The sequence below is a fragment of the Mesoplodon bidens genome, assembly GCF_964165515.1.
Source record: "Mesoplodon bidens genome assembly, chromosome: 3".
Taxonomy (NCBI): domain Eukaryota; kingdom Metazoa; phylum Chordata; class Mammalia; order Artiodactyla; family Ziphiidae; genus Mesoplodon; species Mesoplodon bidens.
The window spans coordinates 14,653,352-14,671,571 of NC_138178.1; positions in this window are offsets into that span (position 1 = coordinate 14,653,352).

Genomic DNA, 18,220 nt, shown 5'->3' on the forward strand with positions numbered 1-18,220 from the left:
TCGGAGCCAGGCTAACGGCCTCAGCAAGGCAAATCAGGCCTCTTCTGATCTGACCCTTTCCTACTTCTCCAGTCTCTTCCATTACTTTCCCCTCCCACCTTCTACCCACATATTAGCTATAATGAAGTGTTCACTTCCTCAAACTCTCTGTGTGTTATAACTCTGTCCTGGTCTTAGCCCATGCTGTTCTTTTGTTCTAGAATGGCTGGTAGCTCCTTTCCTCCTCCTCCAGGAAGCCTTCTCTGATGTCTTCCACCGTCAATATGGGTATCAGTTCTTTTTCTCATGCTTCCTTGTGTCACAGCAATGACCACACTGTAATTTTCTGTTTCTTAGCTACCCCTGCCTCTAAACTGCAAGCTCTCTGATGTAGGAATTGTGCCTTTGTATTAGTCTGTTACAACTGCCATAACAAAATACCACAGACTGGGTGGCTTAAACACAGAAATTTATTTTCCTCACAGTTCTGGTGGCTAGAAGTTTGAGATCAAGGTGTTGGCAGGTGTGATTTCTTCTGAGGTCTTTCTCCTTGGCTTGTCGGTAGCCATCTTCTCTGTGTCCTAATCTCTTCTTATAAGGACGCCAGTCATATTGGATCAGTCCCAGCTGAATGACCCTACTTTACCTTAATGGCCACTTTAGAGTCTCTGTCTCCAAATTGGGTCACATTCTGAGACACTGGGGCTTAGGACTTCCATGTGTGATTTCTGGGGAGACACAATTCAGGTGATAACAGCTTTCCATTTCGCTTTGCCAACACCTAGTCCTTAAGCAGACTCTCAATTAATGTGAGAATAAGTGAAAGAGTGCAAGATCAAAGGTCATGGAGAAGAAGGTGATCAGAAAGAAGGAGGGGAAAAAGAAGAGAAGAAAGGTATGTGTAACCAATCAGACCAGAAACCCAGGGTTATCATGTTGCTAAATCTTCATGTTGCGATTAGTACTGGGCTCAATTCTGGATTCCTGAGGCCAGGGAAATAAAGGAAAACACTAAGAATTACCTTACACTTTATAAAAGATTATTTTAAGAATAGAGTTAATACAATTTAAAGAGATAGATACATTTTATGATTTTTAATTTTCTCCTTTTCTTTAAGGCTGTTCATTCCTACCATTTCCTTTGGATTTTTGGAATGTGTTTAAATTTAGACAACTAGAAAAATTCTGTGTTCTAGGATTCAGAAAGTTAGTTATAAAACTCAATTTTGTTTATTTACTTGGCCAGGTGGGGGATTGAAAATAAGTGGCATTTCAATATAATTCACTTCTAAAAATGACTTTATTAGGATTGTCGCCACATTTTGTTTCCACCCTCAGTGTGATTAAATCCTCCTACTGAGTATTTAAGATTGACATTTGAAGGGATTGATGGAAAACTAGAATCAGATAGGAAACAATTCATTAGCCTGTGCTTTGTTTTCAGGAAAGAGGACTTATACAAGGTTGTGTCTAAGAGTTCAGCAAAGCTTTTCGATTTTGTGTGCTGTTGACAATGAGAACCACAGACACTTCAAGGCGGTCTCCTGTGATACCCAGTCCATCAAGTGCTCAGCTTCTTCCTCCAACAGATGAGGAAGTTGGACCAGGATCTCTCAGCGCTAATCTAGCACCATCATTCTGAAATGGTATGGATCCTGGGGAGTTCCCGAAGTTAGTATTTCTGTTATTCTCCAGACAGTTTTAGTGTAGTAACTGACACCACTATCAATCATCATGATTATTGCCAACATTAATTGAATAATTAGAATGTGCCCAGGCTGTGCAGAGTGAGCACTTTGTATGCATTACGACTTCATATAATCTTTATTACAAATGAGGTAAGTGCAATTATAATACCCTTATTTATAGATAAGATGACTGGGGTTTAGAAAGAGTCTGTAACTTACAGCTAATAGATAGAGGTGCTTCCAACTGAATGCTGGTTATGTGGTTTTCTGGTTTGGTTATACACTCTAACCTTTATGTTATGCCACTAGCATGGGTATTTGGTTAGTACTGCGCTTAGACTAGGCTTGTTAAAGCAGAGTTTAGTAAAGCATGGTGTGTATACCCTGGTGGTGTGTAAAACAATCTAAAGTGATATTAGAACTTTTGAAGTCCAGCTGTCAAAGACCACCAGGAAGACATCTGAAGTCAATGTTAAGATTATTCAGAGACAGGTTTTCACGGGTCTCTTTAAGCTCCTATGATGTCTCGCTGAGTATGCCAAGAACGGAGGGTCCTGATCCATCCTTGCCTGGGCTATTTCTCAAGGTTGTGTTGGCAGCGAGTTGCCTTGACAGATGATATAGTGCTGCCCACCCCCCCCGCCCAGTAAGAAAAGCAGGCTGAATTACAGGTTACTCTACAGCTGTGGTACCCCAGGCTCAGACACTGCAACCTACTGTGTATGTGGCATCCACTAGCCCCTCTTCTATCATCCCCAAGAGACTTTGGTGACATGGGGAAATGACACAAACCAGCATGATGCTCATGCTACTTGATGTACCATGAATAATACAGTCCTTTGTTTCTGGGGGAAAAAATTATTCAACTCACTTCAGAAGGGAGAGGGTACAGAGACCGTGGAATGTCCCAGTAACAGAGTTGGGGCCCACCTAGTATAGAGATTGGGCTCATGCCAAAGGTTCTAAGAAGGGGTTGTTACGGGTTGAATTGTGTTTCCCCCAAAAAAGATACGTTGAAATCCTAACCATTAGTATCTCAGAATGTCACCTTATTTAGAAATAGGGTCTTTACAGAAATAATCAAGTTAAAGTTAGGTCAGTAGGGTGAATCCCAATCCAGTATGACTGGTGTCCTTGTAAAAAGGAGAAATTTGGGTGCAGAGACAGACATGCACAGAGGGAAGATGATGTGAAGACACACAGGGGAAGATGGCCATATAAATGGAGTGAAGCGTCTATAAGGCAAGGAGTGCCAAGGATTGCAGGCAGACACCCCGACCTAGAAGAGGCAAGGAACAGCATGGCCCCAGGGATACCATGTGGCCTCCAGAATTGTGAGAGGATACATTTCTGTTGTTTGAAGCTACCCAGTTTGTGATACTTTGTTACAGCAGCTCTAGGAAACTGATACAGGGGTTGAGGGAGTTAACTTCGCTCTGGATTGTTGCTTCGCTCAGTTTGGCAAACAGTATCTCAGTGATACTTGCCCAGAGGATAGAAGGAATGAGAGGGCACTGGGAATATTAATTGTAAGAAAGCCCTGATCATTTAAAAGAAAGAACTGGTTTATTTTGCAGCAGCCATGTGGCTTTGCATAGGTTCTGTTAGAAACATTGTTGCTGCGCTATTAGGGACATCCCTGTCTGACGAGTACAAGGGCTGATTTTTCACTTTCTGAGATTTTTCTTAAGAATGATATATTTATTTTAATTAATTACTAAGCCCCCATTTTAACTAGTAATATAAGTCTTCCTTTTTAATGCAGTTTCAGCTAAAGAAAAATATTAAGGACATGTGAGTACTGTGATCTCAGGTATGGCAAAAATTGTGAAGGTAGTGCCTTAATGATTGAAGTTTGGGAAAATTGTGCAACAAGATCACTACAAGTTCCTACTGATTTGAAATAGTAAAAGAAGCTGGGTTTTTGTCTCATGGATTCATTTGTAAGTGCTGAGAATTTACGTATGTAAACCTTTCCACTTGTTAATGTAGGGATTGTAGGATGGAGAACAAGAATAGAAAAATTACAAGTGATTCAACTTGCGACATCAGGAATTAAGTAAGTTCAAATCATTAACTTTGTTCCCATACGCAGAACATAAAAATCTTGCTCCTTTTACTAGCTTTCTCTTTTTTTTTTTACTTTGTTATAGATTTGTGAATTATTTGGGCTAAAAAGCTTCTTGTCTTGGGCAAGAAACTTTATCTTAGGATAAAATTTATTTATGTAAAATAAGTTGTGTTAAACTAGATAACTTACCAGTTTGCCTTCTGACTCAGTGCTGCATTTCTTTTTAATTATAAATCCCTTGGAAGAAGCAAAAGATTCTTTTTGGTCTTTATACTTTAATGTGAAGCAGTTTTATTGACTGTTTTCTCTCCTAAAACCCAGCGGGTGGAGCTGGTAGGGAGGGCAGAGCTGAGCATGGTCCTTCTATCTATTGAAGACAATAGTCACCTAAGACAAGGGGCAAGGAGATTGGGAAAAGAATTATGGAAAAAGCAGAAGGCCAAAGGCTCAAGTCATCTATTTCTAAAGTTGGTCTAGGACTGGCCCTGCAACAAGAAAGGAATGAGTTGATCCAGACCTACCATCTTCCTTTTGCATATGCCTCTTGGCCACTTATTTCCATACTCTGGCTAAAACCAAGAGTTCCATTATTGATCTGCTTTGTAGGCAGGCAGAGTTTGAAGGCCTGCCTAGAAACCCCCCTGCCAGTTGTAACATTTTTTATGGCACCATACCTTCCATTTACCCCAGCTTTTGGAAGAGGTCTCTGGAGCAATTCATACGTTTAGATCTACCTGCCCTTATACAAGTTCTATCTTAAGAGGACAAGTTATGAGCAGGCACTGATGGGGAGCAAACATTGAAGGAGGCATATAATTTACATACAGTAAAATCTCACCCTTTGACAATTGCATGCAATTGTATAATCAACACAATCAAAGAACAGTTCTATTATCCTTCAAATTCTCCTGTGTTCTTTTGTATTCAGCCCTTTCCCAGACTCTGGCAATCACTGATTTGTTTTCTGTCCCTATGGTCATTTTGCCAAATGTCATGGAAATTGAATCATGTAGCATATAGCCTTTTTTTTTTTTTTACATCTTTATTGGAGTATAATTGCTTTACAATGGTGTGTTAATTTCTGCTGTATAACGAAGTGAATCAGTTACACATATACGTATGTCCCCATATCTCTTCCCTCTTGCGTCTCCCTCCCTCCCACCCTCCCTATCCCACCCCTCTAGGTGGTCACAAAGCACCGAGCTGATCTCCCCGTGCTATGCGGCTGCTTCCCACTAACTATCTGTTTTACATTTGGTAGTGTATATATGTCCATGCCACTCTCTCGCTTTGTCACAGCTTACCCTTCCCCCTCCCCATATCTTCAAATCCATTCTCTAGTAGGTCTGTGTCTTTATTCCCGACTTACCCCTAGGCTCTTCATGACATTTTTTTTTTATATAGCCTTTTGAGCCTGACTTCTTTCACTATGCATGATACATTGTAGGCTTATTCATGTTTTCACAAGTTTCATTAGTGATAAAAATGTGCCTGCTGAGTAGTATCCCATTGTATATGTGTATTTATCCACTCAGCAAGTGAAGGACCTTTGGGATAGTCCTAGTTTTTTGGCAATTATGAATGAAACTTCTATAAATATTCAGGTGCAGATTTTTGTGTGAACATAAGTATTCATGTTATTTACTTATTTTTAATGTGAGATGCACTTAGGTCAATTAAAAGCAGCAGGGAATCTCTAACTTATTGAAGAATCTATAATGGCTTCTTTAGGAAATTGAGAAACAGATAAGCACCCATCTGGGGAAGCAGGAAAACAGGAAAACCTCATGAATTCAGCCTGTATTTCTTAGTTGATAACTAAATACAAGCATTTATTTTGGCAAAACATATATTTGGAAGTAGAATCAAGTCAAAGCAAAGAGAGGTATTTGGTCAAGTGAAAGGAGGTCCTAGAACACAATATCTTGTGTAAAGGAGCCAACCTCAAGGTTTGGTAAAATACATCTTTTTTTTTTTTTTAAACTGGTTCTCATCAGGCAGTGATGAAGATTAGTCAAATCAGCTTCAGCTTCTCATCTGTCAATATCTGTCACTATGTAACTCAGAAAAGTTAGACGCTGATTGGTTTTGAAGAGCTAGAAGTGTGGACCCTAAGAAGACAAGTGGAAATGGTTCTATCCAGTTGGTACCCGGGTGAGTTGTTTAATGATGTTACAAAATGTGTCATGGCAGCCACTTTTCTAATGTATTGAACCCACTGTGAACCCTTCTGGTTTTGGACAGTCATGATTCTGATGCCCAGAGTAAGAAAACCCAGTGAACAAGATCCCCTACAGAGTAACATATAACAAAGACTCTAAGACTTTCTGTCACTTTCTTCTCAGGTTTCCATGCAGCCTTCCTCAGCTTCTTTTCATAGATCAATTCCTATGTAGGCACTTGTGAGTCGTTGAAAGCAGAAGGAAACATATCCACAACATTTCCTTGGAGACCAAAGATGGAGGAAAAGTTACTTCTGATCCATGTAGATTGAGTCTTAGCCTTTTGTTTTTATGTCAACCGCAGTGCATAGATTTGAGAAACTGTCCTGGGTTCAAACCCTTTGTGGTGGTTACGCATTTACTAGGTACCAACACCATAATTTTACTTCTCTTCTCAGTGAGTGTTTTTGTTCCTAAGAAAAAAATGTGTTTTACTATTAATTGAATCTTCTCTTTAAGTTGCTTTATCATCCAGCTGCAATTTGCTTTCTTTGCCTTACCTCCAGGCTTTTGTTTGTTCTTTTTGTTTGTCTCTAAGGAAGCTGAAATGGATGCAGGTTGTCTTGCCATGCCAGGATCTTTTTGAACATCTGTCCAGTAATCTGATCATCCATTTCCTCCTCCCACTCGCAAAATTCCACAGAGGCAAAACTTGCCCAGGTTTGCACATATGGTTGATGTTCATAGCTTGAAATAGTCCAAGCTATTTAAGTTTGATTTTTATTTTAATGAATGCTCATCGTTTTGCCCAGAGATGAAAGCAAGGTGTTAGAAATCCCAGATTTCTGGGTCGTTAGATCACTTAAACATTAGTTCAACCATGGCTGCTCCACTTTTAGTAGAGGAGCATGCATTAATGAGTACAATTCAAAAATATTCACCTTAAAATTTCAGAAGGTCCAAACTACACTTTAGGTATCTGATTTCAAAAGTTCCTTGAACTTTTAAAATTCCATTTTAGTGGATTGTATGGTTGCCAAAAACAGCCAGAAAAGTAGTTCATGGAAATACTCAATCAGGAAAAAAGCAAATGCATTTTTGACATGTAGCACCCCCAGTTGGATAAATCTTTAAGGCAGAATACTTCAGTTGGGATGATGACCTATTTTGTACACCCTCTCTGACCACTGGGGTTATGACTGGCCCTTTGGGCTCTACCTGGCTTATTATGGCAATATTTTGAGGAGGATTTAACTAGAAATTGCAAAAAGACAAACAGATTTTGAAAATGATTGAACTCAGACTTCTCGTATCGCCAGGGCCTACCTAGCACACTTAATTGTCCATAGAAGGTTTCCAATAAGCTTAATTGAAGCAGAATCAACTTATGGAATGAGAATAATAGTTCACCATACCGAAGTACAGTTATGTCGTGAACCAGATATAATACACAATGAAGTTCTGATATAAACTTCTAAACTTTCGATTCTTCCTCAATAGAAATTGATTGCATCCTTAGCCAAGTAGGGCCGGGGAATTCTCTTATTTCATCTTATATGGTTCATTTTCTACTGATTCTGTTTGGAAAGTCCTGCACCAGACTCACCTGATGTCATTCTGTATTGACACTGACTAATGTACATATGCAGAGACATATAAATAACTATATTTAAGCTTTAAAAAATTCAGAAGTTTTAGTCTGACCTTATGCTAAAAATCTCGAAGTTTACCCTAAATAGAGAGTTTCTGTCAATTGCTTTCCAAGTGGTTTATTCTCCATTCAGCATTCTGTAAAAATACCCACTGCTGTTATTTATCACCCCAGCAGTGGTGTGGTCCCTTGGTCTCTTGCTCAATGGCATCTTTGACCAATTCACTTAGCAGAGATGGGAACTGTGTGCTTAAGTTTTTTTCTTTTGTTGGGAAGAGTAACTTGAACTTTGGGACCAGGCTGAAAACAGTCCCTGTGGTGCGGGAAGTCATTTTATGACACACACCCCCCGCCCCCCACCACAATGTAACATGACACCATCCTCGCTGGGTGAGGACACATCCTCCTTTCCTTCATTTCATACCTACCCTAAGTGAGCAACATCGCACCCCAGAAATGGCTACTGTTTTCTTGTCTAAATACCTGAGTGAGAATCCCAGAGAACAGAGAAGAATATGCTGGCATGGAGGAGAAGGTGGTATTGGTAGATGATTTTTTTATACGCATGTTTTAATAATATCAACTACAGAAAGTAAAATGTGACACAAAGCTTCTAGGCTGGTAGAGAAAAGAAGATGTATAGTAAAGGGTTTTTTTCTTTATCTTTTCTCTTCTTTCCTTTCTTCTTCCTCCCTCCCTCCCTCTTTCCCTCCTTCCTCCCCTCCTTCCTTCCTTCCTTCCTTCCTTTCTCTCTCTCTCTCTTTCTTTCTTTCTTTCTTAAGTTTAAGGAAGACTGAATGGTTAGTTTGTCACACATTCCTTCTCTGTATCCCATCTCCATCTCGTGGAACACTATTCTGATTGGTTGGTATAGTTTTGACCCTAACGTAACCCTCTGTGTTGCGGTACATCAAGTGTGCCTATGCGTTCCTGATCAGTACTTTCCCCTTCACCCACACGACAGATGCAGCTGGGAGCATCCCAATACTTGCTCTGAGTGGCATTCCCTCTCCTGACCCCTTCTCCCTATGATCAGCCTGGGTCCCACGCCCTTAGGCAACTAAGAAAGCCCAGTCAGACCTGGAGGCCGGCGTTTCCTCAGAGGGAAGCAGTGTCCAAGCACAGTGGATCAGAAATGAGAAACACCCATTTTTTAGTCCGAAGACCTTAAACCAATAGTTCAGCATTTAGCTTCGTAAGTAGGGCGTCTGTGACAGGTGGCGACAGAATTTGCGATGGGTAATATGAGGGAAAATTCAGAGTCCTTGGGGCTAAGGAAAGGAGATTCCTTAACATAGGAGGGAGAGCTGTTTGCTGTCCTTGTCATGCTTTTAGAGCTCTTTTTATGGTTGCGGGGTGTTGCAAACAGAGTCACAAGCTTAGTGTTCTGACAAGAGCAAGGGACCGGTTGGAATTCCAGAGTTTTTGTGTCTTTTCATAGTTTTTAAAATAACGTATTTGATCTTGAGCAACTTCCTGTGCAATTCAGTTTTTCCAGAGTCATAACTGGGGCATCTCTTAATAAAAAGGCAAATTGCTTTCTTTGTTAGAGAAGTTGGAAGTATATCATGTGGCTTTTAGACATTTTTAAAGGTTTTTTTTTTTTTTTTTTTACTGGTTTTACTGGTTGGGTCTATAGGTCTTGATGGCATCACACCACCTTTCCTCTCAGAGCTGCCCATATCTTTCTTTCCATTTATATCTCTCCTCTTCTGTGTCAGTCTTTTCTGCAGCAATCTGAACCAAGTTTTAAGGACCCTTGAAGCATATCAATCATATATTCATATCTTTTCTTCCCTTGATAAGGCGAGAATGTTAACAAATAGGCACTCATTCATGAAATTGATTTTTCAATAATAATGGTGTGAACTTACTAGGTAAAGTGTCCCAGATAATCAGAGCCCTCATGAGTCCTCCCAATTCGATTTGGGTTTATTGTGACTGACATGTGCTCAGATCTGCCTCTCCATTCATGTCAGCTATGGTGAAGAAGAAATCTGTATCCCTTTCCTGGGAGTGATTGGATGACAGGAAGAATCACAAATGCATATATTTTTCTGGCTCCTCCCCTACAGCCCTGCCCTGCCCATAGCCCCTCCTTACGATCCTCCAGAGAAGTTGAGTTAGTTCCTAGAAGATGCTTCATATGTGTTCTGAACACGATTCTTCGTGCCATGTGGCATAGTGGTCTGCCCCCCATTGTGGGGTTTGCTGGTTATTCCTGGGGGTGTAGCTGGCTGGATACTGCAGACACAGCTCCCAGAAGCCTTTGGGGAGGCTCGCCGTGTCCCCTGTCAGGATGCTGTCTTCTCCAGGGAGTGAGGGCTCTCACTCCTGAATGCTGGTACCGATTCTGTTGGGATTTGAACTCTGAGTGCCACAGACACTTTGATTTTTATTCCCGTGTTTTATACTTTCACCCATGAAACCATAGGTGAGGGACTAGAAGGCTCACTACGTAGCAGAACTTCTACGGTGCTTGGGATGGTCCTTTTCAAGGTGACACTACTCTTCTGATACAAAACATGTATAACAACTCTCTCCTATATGATTCTCCCTTCTCCCCACTAACCTCAGGACATTTTGGGGTTCATCTCATAAACGATCTTCTGAAGATTCCATCCCACCCATTCTCTTGTCATTCCCGAATCCTAAAGTGAACATAACTTAGGTTAATCTAGAAATCCTTCTAGGGGAGCTCCACCCAAATTACCCCATGAGTTCCACTCCTCTTTCTCTCCTGGAAGCCTGGGGTCCACCTCGTATCAGTGGCTTTGCCCAGGTGATCTCCTACCTGAACCCTGCCTACCTGGTCACACAGTTGGCTCTTCAGGCTTATGGGAAGATATACAGTGATTTCTACCCAGGCTGAACCTGGGAATCACCTGGGAGTTTCTAACATGTGCTCAGGAGAAAGAAGCCCTTCCTTCATAAGGAAGGTAAGTGCTGTGGGATACTTGTGAGGTCCTTGTATTAGATTTCTAGGGCTGCTGTAGCAAAGTACCACATGGTCCCTCTGAAAATGCTAAGGAAGGCTCTGTTCTAGGTATCACCCGCTCCCCAGCTTCTGGGAGTTCCTTGGCTTACATCAGCATACCTCTCACCTTCACACAGTGTTCACCCTGTTCACGTGACTTTTATAAGGACACCAGTTACATTGGATTAGGGCCCCATCCTACTCTATTATGACCTCATCTTAACCAATTACATCTGCGATGATTCTATTTCCAAATAAGGTCACATCTGAAGTACTGGAGGTTAGGACTTCAACATAAGCATTTGGTGGGGACATAATTCAAGTCTTCTTTCTTCTCTATGCCTGGATGTGGAGCCAGTTTAAACTGGAAGTCAGACTGAGACACGGCTCCTACCATTGCTGGGGCCAAAGTACCATTATCTCTGCTTTATGTAGACATGACCTAGATGTGCTCTTCAGATATTCTGAATTTCTGACATTTTTCCCCCAGACAAATCTGGTTCCTGAACAAAAAATAGATCTTTAAGATATATTTGTTGTGCAACTAAGGAGCCGTCTGAAGGTAACCTCATAGTGGTAGCTAAAAATGAGAGAAAAATAACACAGGAACAAGTTTTTAAAAAAGGAAGTTTTACTTGCATTACTAACATTCGTGAACCAAATAGCATTCAGACACTTCTAATTCAGAACTGCAAATATGAGAAGGATTTTTGTGCTTGGATCAGCACCTATTTTGGCCACAGTTATAACTTAGAATCCTAACAGGATGTTAGGGAGCTCTGTGTTCTACTGCATGAAAGGAACAAACATCCCATGCACAATTATTTGTTTTAAGTCACTGCTAACTTAATGATGAGACTTGAAATTGAACAAGCCTGTCTGGGACTGACTGTGTTAAGGCAAAAGGACTCAGGCGATGAAGGAACTTGCAGACTTAAGTTTTCAACTTGCTGCAATTGATGGGGGTGGGGGAAAGCCAGCCTTCTAAAGGTGGTTTTGAGAAAACACTTAAAAAATCCTGTTCTATTTCTACTCATAAACCAGTGTGTGTATTCAAAGGTGGGGTTTCCTTATAATCACTTTTTACCGTCCCCTGCAGCTTGGAGATGGAGGAGGCTTCATTTGGTGTGGGAGAGAGACTGGGCCAGGACCTCCTGTGTTGTGGTTCGGGAGCTGTGCTCAGTGACACGTGCCCTCTTTCCCCCTATTTCCTTGGCTTCATTTGTTAAACATTTGCCATCAAGGGATATAGGGACTAAACTTCCACTTCATAGGAGGTGTGTGTGGGGACTTTCCTTGACATTACATTGGTTTGTATGATTAAATCCCTCTCACGTTAATTAAATCCGCAGAAGAGGTTGTAACTTTAACTGTGGTCTCTCTAGCTGATTCCCAATGAACCATAATGGTTTCTCGTTTGATGACAAATGTATGGCATGCCATCATCTCCTGCTTTTCTTTCTTATACAATAAAAAGTGTCATTTGAGAGTTATATTTCAGGTATTTCTACTTATTTCCAGCACTGTATAAAATAAGAATGCTTATTTGTTTTGGGGTTCACTGCTGTTGAAGCCTCCTTTGACCCAAGAAGGAGGGTGGCACCATGAAATATATACTATAAAAACAATCGTGGCCAGACTGTGGGATTTATACCAGAAGGAGGTGGAGAGAGAGAAACAGACATTCTTGCTTTGCCTTTTCCTCCCTCCTGCACTCCAGTCCATCACCAAGTCTCGTCTTTTCACCTCCAACTATGTCTGAAATGCACCCGCTCCTCTCTAACTGCTCCTCCAGAGCTAAGCCACCCCTGCCCTCACCAGGGCTCCCGCCTCAGTCCCACCTGACGCTGTTCTCTGTCCTTCAGACCTACTCCTCTCCACCTAGATACCAGGGTCACCTGTGAAAGCAGACGTCTGTCCTGGTCCCACTCACCCTTCGAATAAACTCCAAACTCAGCCTGTGAGGTGCTTCCTGGGCTGTGCCTGGGGTCCCACCCACCCCCATCCTCCAACCCAGCACACACCAGGCAAACTGCTCTCTTCACTGGGTCTTCCAGCAGACCGAGGACTTCTGTCTCAGGCCCTTCTGCCGGGAACACTAGGCTCTCACCACCACGCCCTGTGCACAGACATTCACACACACACACACACGCATGCACACAGCAGGCTCCTCCCAGGCAGGTCTTGACTCCAAGTCTCCCTTTCAAAGAAGCCTCCTGATGCCCTGCATCTGAGTGTTTTCCCTCCTCTCATTCTCTGCCACTTCATCTTAATCCTGAACTTTGCATCTGTCACAGGTTTTTATTTTTGATTAATTTTTATTGGAGTATAGTTGCTTTACAATGTTGTGTTAATTTCTGCTGTACAGCAAAGTGAATCAGCTACGTGTATATCCCCTCTTTTTTGGATTTCCTTTCCATTTGGGTCACCACAGAGCACTGAGTAAAGTTCCCTGTGCTGCACAGTAAGTTCTCATCGATATACAGGGTGTCAATATACAGGGTGTGATTAGAGAAAGATGTAACTCCTATCCCCAGAGGAGTATATAAATCATATCGCAGGTGGGCAGTGCAGGCTTTGATTTGCAGTGCTGGCCATCTTATGCTGTGTTTGCTTATATATGTTATTTCATGTCAGCATAAAAATAAAACTAAATCACCATTCTTTAGAGCAAAGAGTATACACTAAAGTGCATAAAATATTTCAGAGTAGTACCGTGACCAGGTAGAGGGAACATTCGTTAAGCCAAGAGCGAGAGCTTCTGATGAGTGAAGGAGTTTCACAGGAGAAGGGCAAGCGTCTATGGTGAGGCATGAGGTGGTTTTCCAGAATTCAGAGATTTGGATTTCTCTAATAGGCGGTCTTCAAACTGTTAAAGATTCAGGTAAGCAGATAGACTTGGTCTGACAGAAAAGTATGAATATGACAAACATTTCTATGAAGATACTGCCCTATCTTGGGAGAGAAACAGAAAGGGTCTAAAAATATTTGTTCTTTTCGAAAAGTAGGTTGACATGGCCTAACGCTGACCGTCTCTGCTGGGTGAGTGCAGGCACAGGATGGGTGTCCTGATGCCCTTGCTCAGGAGAGTGAGAGGAGGAAGGTGGGGTGAAGTGAGACACACTGAGGGGTCCTGAGCCAGCCCAGGGGTGGTTAGGAATGGGGAGGAGTGGGCAGGAGAATTACATCTAGGTCCGATCTGGATCAATGCTGGTCTTTAAGAAGCTCTGCCCCTGACATGGGACGTGGCAGCTGGAGCGCCAGGTCCTTGGGAAGAGAGTCAGTCAATGTCAGTTGGGTGTGTGGATATCCACACAATTTATTAGGGTTCCTGCCTGCAGCGCAGGGAGTACAGGTGAGACGATTCAGTGGTTAGAGGGGTCATAGGGTCAAAGTCAAGCTGACTGGAGTTTGGGATAAGGTCCCCTAAGAATTTAGGCAGAAGCCTTGTTGGATGGACTTGGACTAAGAGCGAAGGTCACCTGATGGCCCACGTGCAGTGAGCAGGCAGCTGACCTGGGCTCTCCCCAGCCTCCCTGGGTATTGATTTATTAGCAATAAAAGCAGGTTCAGGTGGCACCGCTGGTCGATGAAAGCTTACTGATCTCTGGCCCACTTCGGTCAAGATTGATTTAGGAACTTGCCGTCTGGATGGGTTAAACTAGCACAGGGGCCAGGGAAGGCAAGAATAAATATTGAATAAAACAGATTCTTTTTGCTCTGATCAAGAAAGCAAATATCAAAGCCAAACATCTGACATCTCAGAAAGTCCATATGTTGAAACAAGGGAAGACAGAGTTGGTTTGTTTCTTCGAGCTCAAAGAATTTGCTCTGCAGTGTTTGTCTTCACAAGGGCAGACCAGGCATCGGGTTCTGAAGTATTTAAGAAGATCTATGTAAAGCAAAGAGAGCGACCGAAGTCCCCATGTTTGATGTTTTCACTGGAACAGGGCTCTACAGGCAGCCTGTTTCCAGTGAGACTCTTTCCTTCCAACAGAAATACCCAGCTAGGCAACTTTCCTTACTCACCTGACTTGACTACGAATAAAACTGTGGGTGTGCAACCTTGATCCCATCTGCAATCATCCTAGCCTTTGAGACTCAAATAAAATAGACTTGTCTCCACTCTACAAGTCCTAAGACATCCAGTGTCCTTGAAATATCTCTGAGTTTTTGGTTGTTGTTGATTTTATTTTATTTTATTTATTTATGTATTATTTTTTACTATAATGAATAGAATTAAAAGATTTTATTTTATTTTTGCAAGGGAGTGTTGGGGAGGGAGGGAGTTATTTTATGTGGTCTCTACTGGCTCTGAGCTTAACTTCATTGAACTATGTCAGTCTCTGAAGGATCTTGCTGTGTTTTCCAAGTTCTTTTTGTTCTGCCTTATGCACACATCATTCTTATTTGTCTCTCCAAAATGCAACAAAGACAAAACTGTAAAATGCAGCACAATTTTAATGTTGTTTGGTAGCAATAGGGGTGCTTAATTACTTTGCTGTCCCTAGACACTTTAAGACAGATTATTAATCCTCAACTTAGAAGTCTTCATGCCTTTTGTCACTGAGGGTTTCTCCCTGGCCAGTTTCTCTGGCTTCCAACCTCTTGCCGTGTCCCTCAGTCTTTACTTCCCTTTTCCTCATTTTCCCCACTCCTCCCTTTCACCTCCAAATTCCTGTTAAGTTTTCATTCAAAGTAGATTAGCTTTCTCTATGTTTTAATGATTCCTTTTAGACTAGTGCTCTTACAGTTGCAGGTTGTGATCAAGTAGTGGGCTGAGAAATTTATTCCATAAGTTGAAACTAGCATTTTAAGAAAATAGAATCAAATAGAAAATACCCAAGTGCATTGCTCATGGTAAAGTGGAATTTTTCAGTAGATTCCATCCTGTTGTGAAGTGTGTTTTATGCCACTGCTGTAGGCCATGCAGTATGAAACTTCTTTCCGCCCACAAGTGTCCTAGCATGGTATTTTCCTAAACAAATGACATTGTCCTGTTATATAGGTTCTCAAAAATCAAATCTACTATTCATGGAGATCTGTGCTCCACTATTGCTGCTGTGGCACCACGGGCTTTAAAAGCTGTTCCCAATGAGAAGTTTCAAAAAATCTTTGCACAGCAGGAGCAAAGCCTCCTGTGATGACGCCTTTCTGGGCAATAACCTTTATTTAGATGTATGTCGACCTTTATTTAGGAAAAAATCCAAGCTGATTCATCAATACTCATGCTACTCCTCTGTTACTAAATACTGTAAAGAGGGAGTGAAGAATGTGGTCAAGGAAACAGGGGAATGATCTGACTTTCCAAGTTGAGGGGTTCCTCATTTAAGGTATTTGTGTCAGTATTGCCCTACCGGGACCTGCCAGGACAAGGTGCTGAGGTCAAGTGTGTGTGTGCTGACATTGGGGCAGCAAAGTGGTTGATGAGTGATTAGGGTAAAGGACTCCAGTTTGATAAGCAACCAAAGTTAAGAAATAAGAGAATTTTAAAAAATTTGTTCTTTTTTCTTTTTGGATCATAGAGCAAGAATTTCCATTTAAAATGATGACCTCTTAATAAAACTAAAAGCTGGTTCTTTGAGAAGATAAACAAAATTGATAAACCATTAGCCAGACTTATCAAGAAGAAAAGGGAGAAGACTCAAATCAGTCGAATTAGAAGTAACAACTGACACTGCAGAAATACAAAGGATCATGAGAGATTACTACAAGCAACAATATGCCAATAAAATGGACAACCTGGAAGAAATGGACAAATTCTTAGAAATGCACAACCTTCTAAGACTGAACCAGGAAGAAATAGAAAATATGAACAGACCAATCACAAGCACTGAAATTGAAACTGTGATTAAAAACTTCCAACAAGGGCTTCCCTGGTGGCGCAGTGGTTGGGAGTCCGCCTGCCGATGCAGGGGATGCGGGTTCGTGCCCCAGTCTGGGAAGATCCCACATGCTGCGGAGCGGCTGGGCCTGTGAGCCATGGCCGCTGAGCCTGCGCATCCGGAGCCTGTGCTCTGCAACGAGAGAGGCCACAACTGCAAAAAAAAAAAAAAAAAAAATCTACAAACAATAAATGCTGGAGAGGGTGTGGAGAAAAGGGAACCCTCTTGCACTGTTGGTGGGAATGTAAATTGATACAACCACTATGGAGAACAGTACGGAGGTTCCTTAAACAACTAAAAATAGAACTACCGTATGACCCAGCAATCCCACTACTGGACATATATCCTGAGAAAACCATAATTCAAAAAAAGTCATGTACCAAAATGTTCATTGCAGCTCTATTTACAATAGCCAGATCATAGAAGCAACCTAAGTGTCCATCAACAGATGAATGGATAAAGAAGATGTGGCACATATATACAATGAAATATTACTCAGCCATAAAAAGGAATGAAACTGAGTTATTTGTAGTGAGGTGGATGGACCTAGAGACTGTCATTTAGAGTGACGTAGTCAGAAAGAGAAAAACAAATACCGTATGCTAACACATATATATGGAATCTAAAAAAAGAAAAAAATATGGTCAGAAGAACCTAGGGGCAAGACGGGAATAAAGATGCAGACCTACTAGAGAATGGACTTGAGGATATGGGGAGGGGGAAGGGTAAGCTGGGACAAAGTGAGAGAGTGGCATGGACATATATACACTACCAAACGTAAAATAAATAGCTAGTGAGAAGCAGCCACATAGCACAGGGAGATCAGCTCAGTGCTTTGTGACCATGTAGAGGGGAGGGATAGGGAGGGTGGGAGGGAGGGAGATGCCAAAGGGAAGAGATATGGGGACATATGTGTATGTATAACTGATTCACTTTGTTATGCAGCAGAAATTAACACACCATTGTAAAGCATTTATACTCCAATAAAGATGTTAAAAATAAAAAGGTGACCTCTTGGGAGGGATAGTTCTGCCTGCCACTTATTCCTAGATCAATATCCTTGTAAAGTTAGAACTTTTCTTGAACAAATTCATGAAAATAATTATAAGAATAATTCATAAAATATACACAGGTGTCATAGAAAGAAGTCTTTATCTATAACAATGATTTTAAAATTCCATTTTTCCTTGCTGAGTAAGACTACATGACTGATTGGCTCTGGACACTGCAGTGCAAGAAAGCAGACTCTCAGACTCACAGTGCTTTAAAATGTTTATATGTTTTAATCTATGTTCTGCTTCACGGAGAAAGCCAGTTCTGTGTAGCTCTATCCAGCTTAGGGGAAGGAGTATTTGTTGTAGCCACGGTAAATTACTGCAGATGATACTTTCTTGGAAGATTATTTCTAAACCATAAAGTATTCAGAACTTTTTGTAAAACATATCGATAGACTGATAACAATATTGAATTTATATTAGAATCCATTATGCTAATGCCAGTTGAGGAAGGAGAGCTTTGACCAAGATGGATCATAAAGCTTTAGATCCTGTCCCATTCATTGTATATCTGTGGTTATTTTCCATTCACTGACCAAAAATCTTTACGGAAGTTTGATTACAAACAGTTACTGCCTATAACAAACTCCATTTATAGTAAATGCTATTTTAATACCTAACAATAGAGGTCTCTACTTTAGACAGATGGTATGAAATTTCCAGTGTTAGCAGCATCAATGAAGCTATTTTTCAATTACTAGAATGTAAGGCATCATTTATTCCTTTTCATTGTTCTTCAAAGAGTGCCATAT